The following is a 21154-nucleotide window of genomic DNA, read 5'->3' on the forward strand; positions in this document are numbered from 1 at the left end:
TTCCCCATTTTGAGAACTGGACGATTGCGTTGTTTGCCCTGACGCAGGGTATGTTGGGCCGAGGCCAGAATTCAAGGCTTGTTCCTCATGCTCCAAAGTTGGTAGCTCCAGACACTTGATCACATCGCCTCCCCAGCTTGTTTATCCTACTTAAAAAATAAATCTATTGATTTTTAAGGAATTGGAATTTTGGATATTAGATCTTCTTCGTGTTTAGCTCCCTTACTTCTGGGGGGTTGATTTATTCTTTTACAGGGGATTGGAACTTGGGTCATGGACCTTATTTCTTTAAAAAGGTTTATTTTGTTATTCATTATTTCTATTACAAAGCTAATATGTTGTGAAGGACCCAAACCTTTTTAAATATTTCAGACACTTAAGTCCATTGAAAAATGGCAAAGCATGCCAACAACTAAGAGGCATATTTAAACTCTGTTTGCACCGAATTAGCGTCATTTTATTTTACTCTAATTCGGTGCAAAACTAACTCCATATCTATACTTTGGTGCTAGACCTGTCTAGCACCAAATTTATGGAGTTAAAGTCATTTTTTGGAAGTGGAGACCTAACTTGCCTTAAGGAGATGCAAGGTAGGCATTCCCGTGCATAAAATGACTCTGTGGCCTTAATGCCATATTTAGGGGCATATTCATACTCTGTTGCACCGAATTAGCGTCATTTTGTTTTACTCTAATTCAGTGCAAAACTAACTCCATATTTACACTTTGGCGTGTCTAGCCCCAAGGCCCTGATTTATACTTTTTTTGCGCCGCATTAATGTCATTTTTTGACGCAAAAGTGGTGCAAACTAACAAAATATTGGCCCTTACTTATACTTTTTGGTGCAAAACCTGCACTAACTCAGTTTTGCACCAAAATCTTTAGCACCGGCTTGCACCATTTCCGTGCACCAGCCGGGCACCATATTTATGGAATGTGCAAGCCAGTGAAAAGGGTAGGCTAGAGTAAAAAAAATGACTTTAGTTGGTGGGGCTGGCGGTACAGAAGAAGAGGGTTTAGCACCCAAAAATTACTTTAGGCAGGTTAGAGTAAAAGAAATGACTCTAAACAGATTAGCGTCATTTTATGGTGCTAAACCTACCATGCCACATGACTCCTGCCTTAGAAAAGGCAGGAGTCATGCCCACCACCCCAATGGCCAGCACAGAGGACAAGGGTCCCCTGGGCATGGCCATTGCACCTTGTGCCATGTATGGGGGCCCATTTCAGGGCCCCCTATGGCACTTTAAAAAATAAAATGCAATCCTACCTGTACTTACATGGGATGGGGACCCCCATCCTCTGCAGTCCCTCTGGTGTGGGTGGGGGTGCCCCTGGAGCCTGGGGGGGCACCTGTGAGCTTATTCCATGGTGTTCCACCATGGAAATAGGCCCACAGGTCCCCTAATGCCTGCCCTGACCCAGGCTTTAAAAAATGGGGCAAAGCAAGCTTTGCACCATTTTTTGACCCCTCCTCCCTCCCTTGCACCATTTTTGCATAGGAGTATAAATATGGTGTTAAAGCCAAACAGTCATTTTTTGCATGGGAACGCCTACCTTGCATCTCATTAAGGTAAGGTAGGTTTCCACTTCCAAAAAATGACTTTAACTCTATAAATTTGGCGCTAGACGTGTCTAGCACCAAAGTATAAATATGGAGTTAGTTTTGCACCGAATTAGAGTAAAGAAATGACGCTAATTCAGTGTAAACAGAGTATAAATATGCCCCTTAGCGTCAAAGAATGACGCTAATCTGGTTAGAGTCATTTATTTTGACTCTAACGTGCCTAATGTCATTTTTTTTAATGCTACCCTACCCTTTGCACCGGCTTGCACCATTCCATAAATATGGTGTCCAGCTGGTGGTAAAAAATGGTGCAAGCCGGTGCAAAGCTTTTTGGTGCAAAACTGCGTTAGAGCAGTTTTGCACCAAAAAGTATAAATAAGGCCCTAAGGGGGTTATTCTAACTTTGGAGGAGTGTTAATCCGTCCCAAAAGTGACGGTAAAGTGACGGATATACCACCAGCTGTATTACGAGTTCCATAGGATATAATGGACTCGTAATACGGCTGGTGGTAAATCCGTCACTTTTCCGTCACTTTTGGGACGGATTAACACCTCCTCCAAAGTTAGAATAACCCCCTAAGCGTCTTAAACTTAAAAGCATTGCCTGAATTCAAAATGACTACTAACTGAGGTGAGGAAAGAGAGGAGAGTTAATATTCCTGAGAAATAGTCTGCTGTTCTTCTAAAACACAGACATTAAAAAAAGTAATCCCAGATTATATGAATTGACCCATTCTGTTAAGGCAACTGTATTAGAGTTCCTCTACATTTGTTTGGAAACATTAACATTTCCTATCGTATGCGAGTCTCCACAGACCCATGACTGACAGGTGGGCACAATGTTGGTGTCGGCAGAGCACCACCTGCATTCCCTGGATTGGTTAGATCTCCTTTACCTTGGAGAGCTGCAAGAAAGCGTGGGAGACCGTGAACCTTCATTTGCCATACCAGCATCACTCTCAGCTCGCCAGAGACTCTGGAAGTTGGCATATCAGTGTCTGCTCAAGTAACACATTCAAATGTACATTTAAAATGAGTTGAACAAAGAAGACTGATGAATCAGCTCTCATAGCGATCAAATGACCTGCTGGAGAAACCATGGCCGAGGGACTAAAAAGAGCTTCCAGTCCTCCTAACAGTCAGCAGCACGTTTGTATAGTCACCAAAATGCTGGGGTTAGAGGACAAGAGATCATACTTAACCCCTCAATGAAGCTACAAGGTTGGCCCCTCAACAGCCTTTTTGAAGTAGAGAAGCAAGCAAGTAAAGGCAAAAACCCTCGAGTATGATGCCCTTCCACTCCCCCAGCAATGCAAACGAATAGGTCATTACATTCTGCTCATCTGCATATGGTGTTGACAGCATCGTATTGTTTTATGTTTATCGCATCAAAAAAAGATAATTAACCCAAACCAGGAAACAAATGGTCAAATCTTTTCAGAAAGGTAAAAACAAGTTGAAGAGGCCTTGTCACCATTACGAGGGTTGTTTTCGGGAGTAGAGTAAGTGTAATATGCCATCCACGAGACAGTAAACTTTGTCTTCTCATATAAAGTTTGCTGCACCGTGACAATACTCTGGAATTTGTCCTTTGCATTGCAGTAATAAATGTTTGAATGTGCGTACGGAGTACAGTTGCTCTAAATAACGTGTTATTGGCCACATACAGGGAGTGCAGAATTATTAGGCAAATGAGTATTTTGACCACATCATCCTCTTTATGCATGTTGTCTTACTCCAAGCTGTATAGGCTCGAAAGCCTACTACCAATTAAGCATATTAGGTGATGTGCATCTCTGTAATGAGAAGGGGTGTGGTCTAATGACATCAACACCCTATATCAGGTGTGCATAATTATTAGGCAACTTCCTTTCCTTTGGCAAAATGGGTCAAAAGAAGGACTTGACAGGCTCAGAAAAGTCAAAAATAGTGAGATATCTTGCAGAGGGATGCAGCACTCTTAAAATTGCAAAGCTTCTGAAGCGTGATCATCGAACAATCAAGCGTTTCATTCAAAATAGTCAACAGGGTCGCAAGAAGCGTGTGGAAAAACCAAGGCGCAAAATAACTGCCCATGAAGTGAGAAAAGTCAAGCGTGCAGCTGCCACGATGCCACTTGCCACCAGTTTGGCCATATTTCAGAGCTGCAACATCACTGGAGTGCCCAAAAGCACAAGGTGTGCAATACTCAGAGACATGGCCAAGGTAAGAAAGGCTGAAAGACGACCACCACTGAACAAGACACACAAGCTGAAACGTCAAGACTGGGCCAAGAAATATCTCAAGACTGATTTTTCTAAGGTTTTATGGACTGATGAAATGAGAGTGAGTCTTGATGGGCCAGATGGATGGGCCCGTGGCTGGATTGGTAAAGGGCAGAGAGCTCCAGTCCGACTCAGACGCCAGCAAGGTGGAGGTGGAGTACTGGTTTGGGCTGGTATCATCAAAGATGAGCTTGTGGGGCCTTTTCGGGTTGAGGATGGAGTCAAGCTCAACTCCCAGTCCTACTGCCAGTTCCTGGAAGACACCTTCTTCAAGCAGTGGTACAGGAAGAAGTCTGCATCCTTCAAGAAAAACATGATTTTCATGCAGGACAATGCTCCATCACACGCGTCCAAGTACTCCACAGCGTGGCTGGCAAGAAAGGGTATAAAAGAAGGAAATCTAATGACATGGCCTCCTTGTTCACCTGATCTGAACCCCATTGAGAACCTGTGGTCCATCATCAAATGTGAGATTTACAAGGAGGGAAAACAGTACACCTCTCTGAACAGTGTCTGGGAGGCTGTGGTTGCTGCTGCACGCAATGTTGATGGTGAACAGATCAAAAAACTGACAGCATTCATGGATGGCAGGCTTTTGAGTGTCCTTGCAAAGAAAGGTGGCTATATTGGTCACTGATTTGTTTTTGTTTTGTTTTTGAATGTCAGAAATGTATATTTGTGAATGTTGAGATGTTATATTGGTTTCACTGGTAATAATAAATAATTGAAATGGGTATATATTTTTTTTTTGTTAAGTTGCCTAATAATTATGCACAGTAATAGTCACCTGCACACACAGATATCCCCCTAACATAGCTAAAACTAAAAACAAACTAAAAACTACTTCCAAAAATATTCAGCTTTGATATTAATGAGTTTTTTGGGTTCATTGAGAACATGGTTGTTGTTCAATAATAAAATTAATCCTCAAAAATACAACTTGCCTAATAATTCTGCACTCCCTGTATAGACATATCGCTTCTTTAACTAAAATGAAAAGGTTTTGACTAATGGCAGACAGGGCCGGCTTTAGTGCTGGTGGCCCCCTGTGTGACAGTCTTTTTTGGTGCCCCTCCCCATGACCACCTCCTCGGATACCTTCACTACCACCTAGCACATTTATCCCTCACCTCGCTATAGTTCCCCTCTCACATACATTCATTTGATTTAAAGCGCCGCTAAAGGCTGGCTTTACTAATCCACTCAGCTATTCACATAAAATACAGATATATTCTTTGCAGCACGCATATTAAGCCTCTGCACTACTTTATGGGGAAAACTGCCACTGGACAAAAATCCCATCTCTCTCCCTAGCATGAACATTAATCACAAGAGGTATGTAGACACTTTAATTGTTTCCTGAAGGCTGGACCCACAAGGAACTTTTCAGCAGGTGCTTTTAAATATACATTTTCGTAAATTATTGCTAAACACAGCGCACCCCTGAGGTCAGCGCCCCCTCAATCCAGGTCAAAACCCGGTGGGACCGCACTACTAGCCCCGCTCTAAAGCAGGCCCGGATGGCAGACCTAAAAATAAAGACCTTTGTCACTTCTGCCTAGGATTCAACCACCCGACTACTAGTCAGGCCCAGAGGAAATTAGAAAGGACAGCCCTTTTACCACATGGCACTAATGCATGAGGATCAGCAATGAGCACCTTCAGAAGATGATAATTATTAAAAGCATCTGGGCCTGCGTGCTGGCAAAAGTAAACTGTTTAACATTTCAAGAATCTAATATGCATTTTACATATTCTACTGCCTGTTTTATTCCACTAATCAGAGGAGTATTGTATATTATTAACTACTAAAAAGCGTTGCAATAATATATATTGTACATAGCCTGATTTGAATTATGCTCCTTGTAACTCATATAAGAATATGATTTGCAGATAATCGCAATCCGTTCTACAAATAATTGTTTGATTGGTGCACGTAAGAAGTGAATGGGTTGTGTTGTGGCGCCACCAAGCGGCCATGTTTCAATACTCAGCGACTATTCTATATTGCTCGTTGTGTTTATGATAAATATTCCAGAAAAAAAACTGTCTGGTAATTTAGTTACCACATGGCTGCCAAGGTTTTAGATCGCTATGTGTGCCATGTTCAAAATGTCAACGTAATTATGAGTGTCATTTCAAAGACTATTATCGTAAGCAAAATCAAGCGATGATGGCCAGGGAACCATAGAAATATTGTAATATAGCAAGAATCCTATACCTTCCATTGTACATCTGCGCCACCTTCCGGTCTTTGATAAACACTACTCAGAGTTTACATAGGAAAGTGAAAAATTACAACAAGAAGGTTTTACCACACTTCAGAACACGGTTCTTTTGTGAGAATCTCAGGCATTGCGGTAATGCGGGAAAATGACTGGTTATGCGTTATTCTAATGCGAGATGTGTGACACTTGGCAGTTACCGGCCATTTTTTTTCTCTCCAAAGGATTTTAAACATTTCCTGATATTACTGGGAAGCCTGCCAGTAACAGCACACACCTCCCAGTATTTCCAGGTACGTCTCTCTGACATACATGGTAACAGAGCGGATTCAGACAAGAGGCTCCCGATTTTCTAAGCTAAAAATTATTTTATTTTGGCTGTCTCCTGCCTGAAATTGCATCTGCTTCAATAGAAGTGATTGGAGGGAAGGCATTCTCCTAATGGTTTTTTTTTTTTAATCTCCTAATTTCTTCTTCTAAAATGTTGACATGTATTCTGTGATCCCCGATAGCCTTTTGCGGCCAGGGGAGATTTATTCTTATATTGCCACAGGTTATTTTCCAATACATCGTGGAAAGTTTTAAATATAGCCCAAACTGCTGCCAGTAATTCTCAATACCGAACCTGCTATTACCATCCTATTTTACTGTACGTTCATAATTAGACCAGAACTTATATGTTCTGAGTGTCAACATTTCTGGAGATTTTTGATGGCATGTTTGGCTATTTCTTAATATTACTACTCATGTATGAAATATTCACACGTGTTACAAGATTCTGAGCAAAACTCAGCTGAAGTTTCCCCATTCATTAAACCAGTCGCAGAAGGCTAATCGGGTTATTTCTGATGGTTTGTAGGAGGAGTTACCAGATTTCAATGACACTTGCTGGTATTGTTACTGCAGCTACTGGCAGTCACCATACTCTGAAGCTTTGGGTCAGAAGCAATCTGGAAGGTTCAAAATGACCCTGTTGCTCTGTAGGAACATTTTGTGGGGACTCTTTCTCACTTTACAATCATCTGTTAGCATTGTGCTTGAGACACATTTAAACAGAGCAGTATTTATTTTGAACTCCTCAAGCACAGCTTAATTTTTATGTCAAGCGTTAGCGTTCGGCCTGCTATATACTAAAGTATACAATAGAGTGAGTTCCAGCATTCTGATTTGTTAGTTGCAGTGTCCTTCAAAAATCCTTGCTTGCTAGTGGTCAGTTTGCCTCTTTGTCCTGCCTTTTTTTTTCTCTTTGGGAGCAGCACAAAGTACTGTGTAACTATGCTATGTCCTGTTTATCTCTTCTGTAAGGGACTTTTTTTGGCATTTGCCTGTTTCACCTCAACAATGTGGGTGCTTGTTCAGTCCCTCCTCCCCACCAGCTCCCTCTGTAAACATAAGCTAACATCAGAGGGAGGCTTTTCCAGGGCCAGCTCGCTCTAACTCGAGCAAACACGAGACTATTGAATTCCAAATGTTTGTTATAGTTTCATCACCACGCCTAACTCGTCAACTGAATATTTTACAAAAGAATTCTATCCCGCTCAGCCCCGGTGCCACAGACTATAAGTTATCAGAGCCCTGGGGGCATCCACTGCCCTTCCCTAAGTTTGGGGGTCTCCCTGGAGTCCCTGGCCAGCAGCAACGCTGCCTCCTCCGCACAGCCGCTGCAGCCGGACGTCACGTGACCCGGCTGCCGCAAAGCAGCTCTTTCCAACAGGGTGACCGAGGAGCTGCGCAACAGCCGCGACGCCGAGCTGGGCAAAGCTCCGAGACTGGGGCTGGCTGAGTGGCCACAGGGCCGCGAGGGCCGGGTGTTTTGGGAGCCGAGATGCACACACCCCGGGGAGCCCACTCCATGAGTCGCTAGCGCGGGGCAGCCGCAGCGATCGGCGGCAAATGGCGTCCAACATGGAGAGGGAGATTGTACTCAACAACATCCAGGTGAGAGGCCGGGACCCAGTGCTGCCCCATTGCCTGACCCCAGAAGCTCCTCTGTGCCCCCAAGTTTGGGACGAATGTTTGTAATCTGGCTAGCAAGCAGGAACCTGCTCGCCAGATGTATACGTTTTGTATACATTTTTTATAAATGTTCTCGAACCTAACACCCCTAATTGCCAGATAGAGAATTCTAAGTATGAGTATTAGATTTCAGCACGTATACCATAGTCCTCAATGTTCATAGAAGTTCTCTGCCTTGTACATTCATTTTCCTCACTACACCCACCGGAGTAACGGTGCTCCAGTCACATACTTGTTCTTTTTACATCCTACACAGCGCGATCTCGCTGAGCAGTAGTAGAGCGCTTTGCATGACATCGACCCTGTTACATGGATACTTGCACTTTTGCTGATTATATGGATAATTGCACTTTTGCCAATACGTTTCACTGCGAGCAAACGTCTGTTTCCTTTTGTGTATTTGCTTTGCTCTCATGATGGCCGTCGGCTCGCTTATGTGAAACTGTTTTACTTTTCATTTTATGTGGCAAGAAAAGTCCGGTTAGGAGTTTACAAAGCTAATAGCTTTAACTCAGACAAACGCGAGACCTGTTGCATTGCAAATGCTTGTTAAGACTAGCGGTGGTCACTAGTTAGGTGGTAAAATGCCTATATTTCGAGCATTTGATTTGATATTCGAAAGGCCATAGCCTCTTTAAAGGTTCATACCTTTCCTAAAGTTGACAAAACACTGTTTGCTGTGAGAGATGTGTTTTACGTCCATTATTCATACATAAAAACAAAATAGGTTTATTACCTAAGATGGCAGGTATGAGTTATCTTTTGTACACATAATACACATCTCAAATGAGCAGAAATATCCCTAACTCGCCTCACTTCCAGAGGAGACCCCAGTGGCACCTGGTAAAACACTCTGGCACCAACACTTCCCAACATCATACACTCCAGAGGCGCTGATTTCACATCACAGGCACATCGGATACTGTACAGCAAACGATAACAGACCTCACGATTTTACAGTGCAAATGAAATATTGCAACCTTAACCTTTATGAAAAACGAAATTTCACCAACCATATCAGAATGACTAAAAGCTGTACGTAACAAAGACGAGAGCACGAAAAACACATATCCCACGACCCAAGGGCTAACTGAATGGACATAATCACACACAATACCATGACCAAACATGCAAATACATCTATCCTCTTTTGATGCATGCTAAGTGTCATAAAAATGCAGTGTACAAATTAACTCTCATACCACAACGTAATCCAAACGAAAGCTAAGGTATTGCATGGCACCACAAAGCACCTACAATGGTCTACAGCCTCCTGCTGTGGTGCTGACCGAAGAAAAGAATGTACAGCTACTAACCTGAAATACGCTACCATTCTAAAATCCACAGCTATATGCTGTGTACATTAATAGAAAATAGACTAGTAACAGAAAAAAACTAAAAAAACGTAAAGATCCCCATAGTGCTATATGCCATGAGCTGCCCAGTATGGTGGAATGGCACCTTTATTATGGACACAGGCAAAAGGAATCTTGCACCTTTCGCTAATGAAAATACAAATAACTACACATTTTACCATCCACACGAGTTCATGTGGCATGGCAACCACCTAAAGTGGTCGTTATCCTAAGTATGTCCTGCCCAACTGCGCTAAAAGTTTGAAAAGGTATGTGTTATACCACCTACACGAGGTAGTGGGTTATACAAATGGCCATGACTGACATACCGCCCGCTGAGTTGCACAAAAAACAGAAAAGTACACATCTTGCTTTGCACGTATGCAAATGTAGCCTGTAGACCACCCGGAGTGGCACATAATTTAGGACTAGAGTCAGAAAAACCTGGAGTCTCACCATGAAAATAGTATAAAACAAAACAAATGAAAGGAACCATGCCAGGAAAGAATGAACACATTGGATGCACCATAAACATCCATCACAGAAGTCAAAGACTAACACTACACCCATTTACAAGAAATGATCAATTAAACACTAGCAAAACCACAGGACACTGCAGCATCAGTCCACAATGAAGTACTAACTACTCACATATTCCTGCCCCCTATCAGCACTGAGGCACTTCCACAGCATAAAACAGACAGGCACACAAAGAAGCTAAACATGTGACCCCACAAAAACGTACACCCAGTTTCACAGCTGTATTGCGAAACACCAAACATAAACCGCACATGGATATAAGAATACCATAAATGGTAGACTGGCCACTCAGATACAAACATGCAAATGTGCAATTCCTTGCACTAACCACAATGTTTATCATTCCCATGTAAAAAAAAAGTAATGTTTGAGGAGGAAAACACTGAACTCCAGTACAGTGCTGTAGAAACAGTCCAGCCTCCTTTTTTGAAGTTCTGAACCTCTGAATCTGAAAGCAGTGGCCTTCCTTTAAATTTCTATTGATAAATAGACTGTCTTTGAGGGGACAGAGAGGCGAAACAACTGCCACAACAGAACCAGAAGCAAGCTACTCAACTTTGAATGTGTCTCCCAAACACACTCAGGACCAAGTGTGACCGAGAAAATTAATAAGTAATAAACAAGGGGTGTAAAATAACGAGTAACAAGAGCAGCACATTGGCTAAGGGAGCACAAATCAAGCCTACAAAGGGAGACAGTCTACTGCTGAGTTTACTGGCGTGGGCCATGTGGTACTTTGCTAAAACTGTATCATACATTTTAAAACAAGCAAGGCAATAACACCATTTTCACCCTTAAAAGGCTTCTCCAGCACCATTGGCTTACTTCGATTGGCTATAGCAAAAAAGCAGAAATAAATTCTACAATGGCCCTTGGTGCATCACAGCATGTGTGCATGCATGCAAATGCAGGGTCGGCTAGCTTCAAAGGCTTTTCCTAATGAAGCAGAAGCCTTCCAAAATGGCCACCGAACAGTGTGCTTGCAACTGTGAAGCACTGGCAGCCATCTTGGTATATTTATGTAAACTGTAAATTATCATCCCAAGATGGCTGGTTGGAATTTAAAAACTGTGATTTAAAACAAATAGCACGTACGCCAAGCCACTCAAAGAAAAAGAAGCAACCTTCACAGTAGAAGTGCAGTGCAGCTCCTGGGCCTTCAGCAAAGCAATTTTATATGTGTTTTAAAATAAAGTAATAAAGGCCAGCCATACAGGAAGTGGGAGGGTAGGTAGACCACTGCAGAGAGAGTGCTGAGAGAGTTGGTTATGTGAGGGGGAACAGGTGGATAGGTGAAGCAGCAAGGAAAGACATGCATTCCCATGGAGTGCTGGCACACAAATAAAAAAGTACTCCCTTGATGTGAACAATGGAAAGATACACCTTGTCCAGTAAGAAACATGCTAAGGAAGAAATGCTTCAGGGGAAGCATAGACACCAGAAGAGGGATTTAAGCCCTCAAATAAGGAAAAGAAAATTAATCTGCAATAAAGCCACCCAGTCATGAGCAAGGGGCTGACCTAAAGCTGACTATGGGCCAGATGTATGAAAACTGGGGTCTGCGAATCTCAAAATGCGATTTTTAAGAAATCGCAATTTCCGAGTCGCAATTGGCCATGTAACAAAATTGCGATTCGGAATTAGTGATTTCTTAAAAATCGCTATTTGTGGTTTGCGAAGCCTATTTACCGAATCGCAATTTGCATTCTCGCAATTTGCGATTTTTTTGAGATTCGGTAAAAAATCGCAAAATGCGAGAAAGTTCGAGAATGCACACCTGGAGGAGCCTGATGAGTCATCAGCAGGAAATGAGTCATCCCAGGCAGGTACAAGTGCCACACCCAAACCAGCATCCAGAGTGAGAGCAGCCCAGCCACTGTGAGCAGCACTGTGAAGGAGCAGCATCATCTGAGCCACAATGGAGCCCCAAGGTCCAGGATCTGAGAAGCAGGAGAGGAAGCGCAAACTGAAGTTCAGTGAGCAGGAGCTGGAGATCTTAACAGAGGAGGTGGTGAGGAGTCATGACCGCCTGTTTGGCAAATCATCCCTCCAGGTGCCAGAGAGTGAGAAGAGGAGACTCTGGCTGGAGATCCAAAGCAAAATTTGCGCAATTGGAGTGGCCCAGCGCTCTATTGATGAAATCAAGAAGCGCTGGTATGACCTGCGGTCCCGGGCAAAGGAGAGGGTGGCAAGGTGACTTGTAGAGGCCAGGAGCACAGGAGGTGGACCACCAACCGAGCCACCTGCCACACCACTGGAGGACCTGGTGGAATCAACTCTCCTACCCGAAGCAGTGACAGGGGTCACAGACATAGACACCTCGGCTCAACCAAGTACCAGCCAAGGTAAGTGCAAATGTTGTTGTGTGAACACAGTATGTGCATGCATAAAAGCCCCTTAGGAATTAGCATGTAGTGTGAAGTAGTGTGTGAAGTAGTCCACTCCACATCTCAGTAGCAGCACAAAAATACATTATGGGAGTCATGGTCCACAAACTAGCACAGACAGTGGCATGATAATGTAAGCAAGCATAGTGACACCCAAGGTAACACAACACACACTACACCATGTACAGCAGTATCTATAGTTTCATTGCCATTTCTGGACAGATAATGTAACATACAGAACTGACATGCTGCATATTGTTGTTGCAGGTGGGCCTGGCACATCAGCCACAGCAATGACGGGTGTAGCGGACGCGGACACACAGCTGCCCTCTGACACCAACACCAGTGGGTCCATCAATCTCCCAACTGTTCGCCGCAGGCCTAGGCCATTGCCACTACCAGACCTCAGAGGTGACTCTGATGTGCAGCAGGAGAGTTCCGGCACACCACCTGCATCCGGGATGCGCAGCCAGGTACCGGAGGACAGGGGTCCTGCAGCGCGTCGTCCAAGTGCCCCAGTGTCACAACAGCAACTGCAGGAGGCAGCTGAGGGTACATCCCTGTTTGGTGGACTTGAGGCTGCTATGTTGCAGCAACAGCGCCTGCAAAATAGAAGGATACAAAGTTTGGACAGGAACCTTAGAGTCCACAATAGAAACACGGTTGGACTGCATCGGAGACTGGACACCCTGAATGAAAACCAACCAGCTGCGTGAGGGACAGGCCTCCCAGGACACTAGGGAGCTGACCACTGCAGTGCGTGACCTGTGCGAGGAGCTGAGACATGAAAGACTGAGTAGACGCAGACATGAGCACTGTTTTCGCACCATGTTTGCAAACTACTGCAGGTCCTCCAATCGTATGGCCAACTCCACCGCCCTCATCGCCCGTCGTGCTGTGGCGGCCCAGGTAGAGGCTGCACACACCAGCAGGGATGTGGTCCAGGCCCTTGTCCAGATCACCAATGTTATCGAACAAGTAATGGGACAGAGGTCGGCCACTCCCAGTGAGGTTGCCTTGGGGGACACAGAGGACACCTCGAGCCTCAGTAGTGTGCACGTACCAGCTCCAGACCACAGACGGCACAGTGCCAGGCGCAGCACTGACACAGAGCCTGACATTCAGGGTGCCAGTGATTCAACTGGGCACCCCAGTGATGTTCGAGGGAGGAGGAAGTGACTCTTGCCTCATTGACTCTGGTGTCCCCACTATGAAGTAATAGTGTGGGACTCAGTTCATTTGTTTATTTTCGTTTTTATCAATCCCCCTTTTACTTTATTCATCACAATTCATAACCTGCCGTAAAGGAATAAATATTTTTCTCACTATAGCTACAGTAGTCAGTGGAGTTTGATTGTACATACTCACGTCTGAAATGGTTGTGTGTGATGTCAGCACACCTTTGCCGTCCCTCTGCTGCACTGGTCCTGTCTGCTGGCTGTAGAGGTGGTATGGGATTGTCATCCTCATCTGATTCAGTGTCACTGATTTCTATAGGTATGCCCCTGGTTGTAGCTATATTGTGCAAGATTGCACAAGTAGCCACTATTCTACATGGGGTTTCTGGACTGTACTGTTGTGCCCCTCCACTCTTGTGGAGGCAACGGAAGCGACTCTTCAGGAGGCCAAATGTGCGCTCCACCACGTTGCGGGTTACCCTGTGTGCTGCATTGTATCTCCGTTCTGCCGGTGTGGTGGGATTGAGGTAGGGCGTCATCATGTAGATGCGCACTGCATAGGCACTGTCTCCTGAAAGGAACAGAAGGTTTGTTGGGTACCTCAGCCATCTGACATGGGTTTGTTACCTATGCGCCAGTGTAAAGAGTGACATTACCTAGTAGATATCCTTCACCAAACTCCCCAGCTAGCAGTCTTGTGTGAATGCCGCTGTGACGAAAGATGTATGAATCATGTGTGCTCCCTGGGTACCTGGCCACGAGATCAGTTATGATGTAGGTGGCATTGCATATCACCTGTATATTCATGGAATGTTGGTGTTTACGGTTTCGGTACACATACTCTGTGACTGATGGTGGACATATTGCCACATGTGTGCCATCTATGGCACCTAGGACGTGGGGGAACTGTGCTATCTGATAAAAGTCAATTTTTGTCTGCTGTATTTCCTGTGGGGTGTGGGGGAATCTGATGTACTGTTGGAGTTTGCTTAGCATGGCGTTGATAAATGCATTGAAGAATCTGGAGAGGGTGCTCTGTGTGACCCCCCCAGCCACTGCTATTACCCCTTGATAGCTCCCTGAGGCGAGTAGGTGTAAGGAGCATAATACCTGCACATGGGTGGGTATGTTATGGGTCCTTAGTGTTCTGCGCTGCAGTATGGGTTGTAGCTCAGCTATCAGATCAAGAATCATGGCTGAGTTCAACCTATACCTCTCACATATTTCCTCCTCTGTCAGGTCAAAAAGTGTAATGCGCACTCTGAAAATGGGCTCCTGTCTCCTCCTCCCTCTCCTCAAACCTGCCAGGATCCTCATCCTCCTCACCATGACGTAGAGTGCAGCCATTGTGGTAGAGAGTCTGAGGCATTCTGGGCCTCTTTATATAGGTTGCACCTGGTTACCACCTGGTTTCACTTAGTGGTATTTTGCATGTGCAAAATCCCATTCTGCGAAAAATCGCTAATTGCGATTTTTTGATGCATCTCTTTGCGATTCGGATTTTGCGATTCACATTTTGCTCCTCGCAATTTCCTACTGGAAATACCGAATCGCAAAATGCGACTCGCAAAACCAGGTTGCAACGCAAAAAAACGAATTTTTTGCGATTTCTTGTTTTTGGTCTGCGAATGCCTTTCATGCATCGCAGACCACGTTTTTGCACTTGCAAACGGGCGATTTTTGCGATTCGCACCGTTTGCGAGTGCAAAAATATTTCATACATCTGGCCCTATATGTGTTATTTTAATGCAATGTGTCTTTGACAACAGATAGCTAAAGCTGTCTTTAAGTGAGACTTAAAAAACACGCCACAGCACCCTGGATTGCCAACATAATCAATAACTTGAAACTTGTCAAACAATCTAGCATGCAGACCTAACAAAATCCTCTGATCACAACTGAACTCATCAGTGCACATGCATAGTAGATGTCACCGACCCACCTGGTTCCAACCGCAGAGACGATGTTGGACCTCCAGTTCCAGCTGGGGCAGCTTAGTGAAAAAATTAACAACTGCCTGGTTCTAAACTACCCCCAGAGGAGAAAGGGGGATGGGATAAAGCAACAAAAGATGAACTTGCGTCACTGAGGTAACTGCTCGACTGTCTTGTATGCTGCCTAGCAGGATCTGGACTCCCTAGACCTCATTATCCTCAATGCAGGTGTGATACACTTTTTTTTTTAAAAAAAAAGCAAAGCTACCCATAGTTTCCCAAGTCAAAATGATCTATCAATTGTTTACACTGTTTGTACAGCTACAAACTTCATCATAAATATCACACAAGAGAAAGCAGAAAACATTTTAAGAATAACTGGAGATTTTCAGGCACTGTGGAACATGTAGGATTCGATTGAAACTCGAATACAACTTCAAGCTCTAGAAGTTTCTCCCAAAATACGAGATACAACTTGTCTAGAAACACAGAGGCAAACATTCAGTTTGTGTACGATAGAGTTTGGAGTGCTGCGATGAAAAAGTCCAGAGCTCTGGGCCTCATGGGGGTTAATACTCAAACAATGACCAGTGTCCGAAAATGTACACACTCCCTCAAAGGAATCAGTCTTTGGATTATTTGCTAACCTGTGGATTAATGCGCACATACCTGCGGGAAGGTACTTAGCCATGACAGAACTGGAATCCAAAGACGACAGGAGACTTGGTGCAAGAAGCTCAAGAGAAGGCAGAATCATAGCTCATGAAAAAAGACATTGGAAGTGTCACAGGCACCTGGATCATGGAATCCTCAGGAAGGCTTCGAAGACTAGAGCACTTGAAATTCGAGGCAACTCAGGAGGTGAGTGTAGGGATGTTGCTTACCTAGGACTGGAACGAGGCCAAGCTCCAATGCTGGTTAAAAAAGGGTTATTTATACTGGAACGAAAGAGTGTTCCAGAAGGCATGTGTGCCACATGGAAGTGTGGAATATTCCAGTGAACCTCGGGAAGATTATGTGTTACATACAACGGATATGAGGCTATCGAGATGTCAGGTGCAAACAGTAACTAGCAACAATTAACAAGTATAACAGAACCTAAGTGCATGATGGAACACTTCAACGGTACACAGTAAAAATGTAACAATCCTAAATAGACATGTGATATCTGCAGGTGCAAAATAGACTAACTTGCATAGCAACAGAACCAGAGGGTCAATGGTTCAGGGTACCTGGGAGGGAAATCATGGAGTGGTCGAGACTGGAAGGTGCTACAAGGGAAGCATGACTGGGAGTGCTCGGTACAGGGAGGAGCCAGAAGGGAAAGGTGACATGAGCCCAGCGAGTAAAACCCACAGCACATAGCGCACAAGATGGCGTTATTATGGTAGATAAGCCTTTGCAAAATCAATCAGGATTTGTAAAGTGCGGCAAATCACCCAAATCACTCAAGTCGCTGGAGTTGCTGCTTGCTTCGAGGTGATCTGTTCATTTAACCTGACACATCTTGGGTCTTTTCCTATATTGCTGGAGCGATGGAGTGGTCCTCAAGTGCAGGATAAGGTCTTTCCAAGCTTTGGCTGCTAGGTGTGAGAAGGCGCATCCTCTGTTGTTGCTTCAGTGGATCCAGGGGGTGTCTGCGAGGAAGAGAGAGACAGATCATGAGTATCTGGTTGGTTGGTGGAAGGTCAAGAATCTATTGATGTAAGCTGGTCCTTCGTTGTGCAGGGCTTTGTACTTGTGGGCCAACATCTTGAACTGGCATCTCTTCTGGATCAGGATTCAGTGTAGCTTCCTGAGGTGGGATATGGTGTGGGTTAATCTGGGGAGGTCAAGGATAAGTCTGGCTGCTGAGTTTTGTATTGTCTGTAGTCTCTACAAAAGACATGTGGTGATCCCTATGTAAAGTGTGTTCCTGTAGTCCAGCTTGCTGGTGAAGAGGGCTTGCATGATGGTCCTTCTGGTGTTGACTGGGAGCCACCTGAAGATTTTGCGGAGCATGCATAGTGTGTGGAAGCAGGCGATTGACACTGTGTTTACCTGTTTCTTCATTGAAATCTTGCTGTCTAACAAGATGCCGAGATGCCATGTGTCTTTCAATGGAGAGGTGTTATTCCCAAAGATGAGGACTTCTGTCTTGTCTGTGTTGAGCTTGAGACAGTTGTCTTTCATCCAGTTGGCGACGTTCAACATACATCTGTGGAAGTTAGATCTGGTGGTGGAGGGGTCTTCGGACAGCGATATGATGAGCTGGGTGTCGTCAGCTTAGGGAATGATGTTGAGTCCATGTGATCTCAAGGTGCTGGCCACGGGGTTCATGTACATGTTGAAGAGGGTGCGGCTGAGGAATGTTCCTTGGGGAATGCTGTAGATGATCTTCTTGGGTTCTGAGGTGATCGATAAAAGACTGATTCTCTGGGTTCTTCCTGTGAGGTATAGATGATTAATTTCATTTAAGGGTGTCTCCCTGGATTCTGATGTGGTGGAGTCTTTTGATCAACATGTGATGGGAGACGATGTCAAATGTGGCTGACAGCTCTAGGAAGATGAGTGCTGCAGTTCACAGTGGCCCAGGAGCGCTCTGATGTCATTGGTGGCTGCGATCAGGGCTTTCTCGGTGCTGTGGTTAGGTCGGAATCTGGATTGAGAGGAGTTCAGTAGGTTGCTGCATTCCAGGCGTTCAGTAAGTTGCTGGTTTATTACCTTCTAGAGTGCCCTCACTGGAAAGGGGAGTAGGGAGATGGGCCATAAGATCTTTGGTTCTGCTGGGTCGGCAGTTGGTTTCTTCAGAAGGGACCTTACTTCAGCATGTCTCCAGTCCTCAGGGAAGGAGGTCGAGGTGATGGAGGTGTTCATTGCTGTATTGAGGTTGTCACCAATAGACTTTCTCCCTGGGTTGAAGATGTGGTGGGGACAGGGGTCCATGGGTGCACCCAAGTGCGCGGAATTCATGATGGAGATTGTGGTTTGAGTTGTGAGAGGGTCCCAGTGGGTTATCAGGTGTTCAGGGTTTGTGTTTGTGGGTGTGAGCAGGTTGATGCTGTCGGTGGCAGTGGGTTATGGTAGGAAGTTTTCGTAGATGACAGAGATCTTCTTGTGGAACAAATCCACCAGGGTGTCACACAGTTCTTGGGAAGGAGTGATGCAGTACCAGACACTGCGGGGTTTGAGAACTCCTTCATAGTGGCAATGAGCTCCTTACTGTGGTTTGTACTGGCTTCTAGGCAGCCTGCTAGGGTGCTGTTCTTTGTTTCCTTAAGGAGGATGTGGTAGTAATTGAGTGCTGTCTTGAAGGTGGTATGGTCTCCTGTCTCTTTGCTGGTGTGCCAGTTCCTCTCTAGTTGCTGGCAAATGCGTTTGGTGGATTTCAACTCTGTGGTGAACCAGTTGACTCTTCTGACAGGTCCTTTGGGTTTAGCCGGTTTGGCAGGGATGATTATATTGGCACACTCAGAGATCCACTGGGAAAAGTTATTTGCAGCCTGTTCTGGGTTGGATGTTGTGTCAGGGAGGTGGGAGTTAAGAGCCTTATTCCACTAGTCTTCTGATATCTTTTTTCAGTTTCTGCATGTGGAGCTTTAGGGGGTTTGAGGTGCCAGTGTTCATAGGTACTGAAATGGTGAAATGGATGCTGTATTGGTCAGTTCAGGTGAGCTGAGAGACTTAGTTGCACTTAACTCTGTAGTTGGAAGTGAAAATGGGGTCAAGCATGTGTCCTGCAATGAGGGTAAGGACGGTGACAAGTTACTTGAGACCGATGTTGCTTATGCTTTCCAGGAGATCAGTTGTGTAGGTGTCGCTGGGATCGTGGAGGTGGAAGTTAAGATCTCCTAGGAATATGTAGTGCTTGGAGTAGATGGCGATCGGGGGGATGAGGTCAAGGATGGTGTTGCAGAAGCTGGGGCATGGTCCTGGTGGTCTGTAGTCAAGGGTGTCTCTGATGGTGCTTTTTCCATCTGTGTGGAGTTCGAAGTTGAGATGCTCCATTATCGGGGTTGATTTGTCTGAAGAAGTAGTGAAGCAGATTGTGTCGTAGTAGATCATGGCAATTCCAACTCCGTGTTTGCTGGTTTGGTTCTGGTGTGTTATCTTGTAGCCTTCGGGTGTGGCAATGGCGATGTCCAGCGCAGAGGCAGAGTTCAGTGAGGTCTCTGTGAGGAAGATGACGTCCAGGATGAGGGATGAGATCGTGTCCCAGATCTCTGTGGCGTGTTTGCCGAGCGATCATGCATTGAGTAGGATCCACTTGAGTTGTATTGAGGCAGTCCCGGTCAGCGAGGTGATGCAGTTGTGTTTGCAGTGTCTCCAGTGTTTTTCTGCTCTGATGTTACAGAAAAAGAGGTAGTGGTAACAGGTGAAAGGTCCTACCACTGATCATGGAGATGCGATGCATCAGTTGCTGTTACGGTATTTGGGGTACACGGCTCGGAGCTCTGTGGTGGAGTCTGTGGGTGGCACATAGCAAAATAAAAACAAAGGTATCAGGGAACAGATCTGAGGCAACACAGAAAGTGCAAACTGAGGCAGAAAGGGGAACAGGAATATGGGGACCTTCAAACACAGCTTCAAACATCTGATATCTTATGTTTTATGCACAGATAAACATTGCCTAGATCCTTTTACTGTTCACAGGGCCAGTTCATATCCTAGACCCTCACAGCTTCACCAGCCACACCTGCCTCCAGTAGATCCACTTTCAGCAGAAGTATGGACACATAAGGCAGGAGATGCTGGTCAGATTGGTTGCGGGGGGCATAGACAGCACAGTGCTCAGCTTACTTTCCTGAGAGCAAATGTTTCTCCATTCCACAGCTCCATCTTCCTACACAGCAGGTGTAACTTTGATTATATGTTTAATTGATAGTATCAAGTCACTATCAGATTGGGTAATATTCTAAACATTTGGATTGAATAGTTCAGCATATTTTATGGTATATTGTTGCTAAGGGATTGAACTCAAACTTGAGCATTCTAAATGAAACCCAAATGCCACCTTAATATCAGAAAACTGCCCATTCATTGTTTGGCTGTCTTTAGACCTTGGCTTGCAGGCTTTATTTTTAGTCACAGAAGCAAAATGTGTTGACTGCAGGGAAAAACCAGATATTTTTCACCAGTGTCCCAGGATTATTCAATATTTATTCTGATGGAATAATAATGAAAAAGATATGATGTAGATTTAAAGCCTGGGAAACATTAAGCACACAAGGCCACATCACCAAGTTGTTTGGAAGCTTTATGGATGCAAGCCATTTACATTTATTTGAGGAGCCCAGTGCACTTTTCTGAATAGGAGTGCCAACCAAAGGGGAGATATTCTGAGCAAAAACATTAGTTTACATGGAAATCCTGACTTGCTCAGCATGGTTTGCCAGTTAGTGGTCTTTTCTCCACAAGATTTCAAAAGTAGCTGAACGGTCATGACAGGAATTTGAGTTTAATACCTTGGCCAAAGAACAAGAGCTCGCTTCCCCTCTTGTTCCCTCATGCTTACCTTTATGAGACTTCATAGAGCATGCCCTTCAAGAAACATGATAGTGTCCAAACTGAGCCACAAAAGTGTATGCGCTTGCAGAATGGAATCCTCTAGCTGTTATGCCCCCATTGGTGACGCAGGTGTAGTGGCACAAAGGTCCAGTACCCTGTGTGGCCCGTTGAAGCCTGACAATGCTGTAGTTTACTACACCA

Source organism: Pleurodeles waltl, chromosome 12 (assembly GCF_031143425.1).
Source record: "Pleurodeles waltl isolate 20211129_DDA chromosome 12, aPleWal1.hap1.20221129, whole genome shotgun sequence".
Classification (NCBI taxonomy): domain Eukaryota; kingdom Metazoa; phylum Chordata; class Amphibia; order Caudata; family Salamandridae; genus Pleurodeles; species Pleurodeles waltl.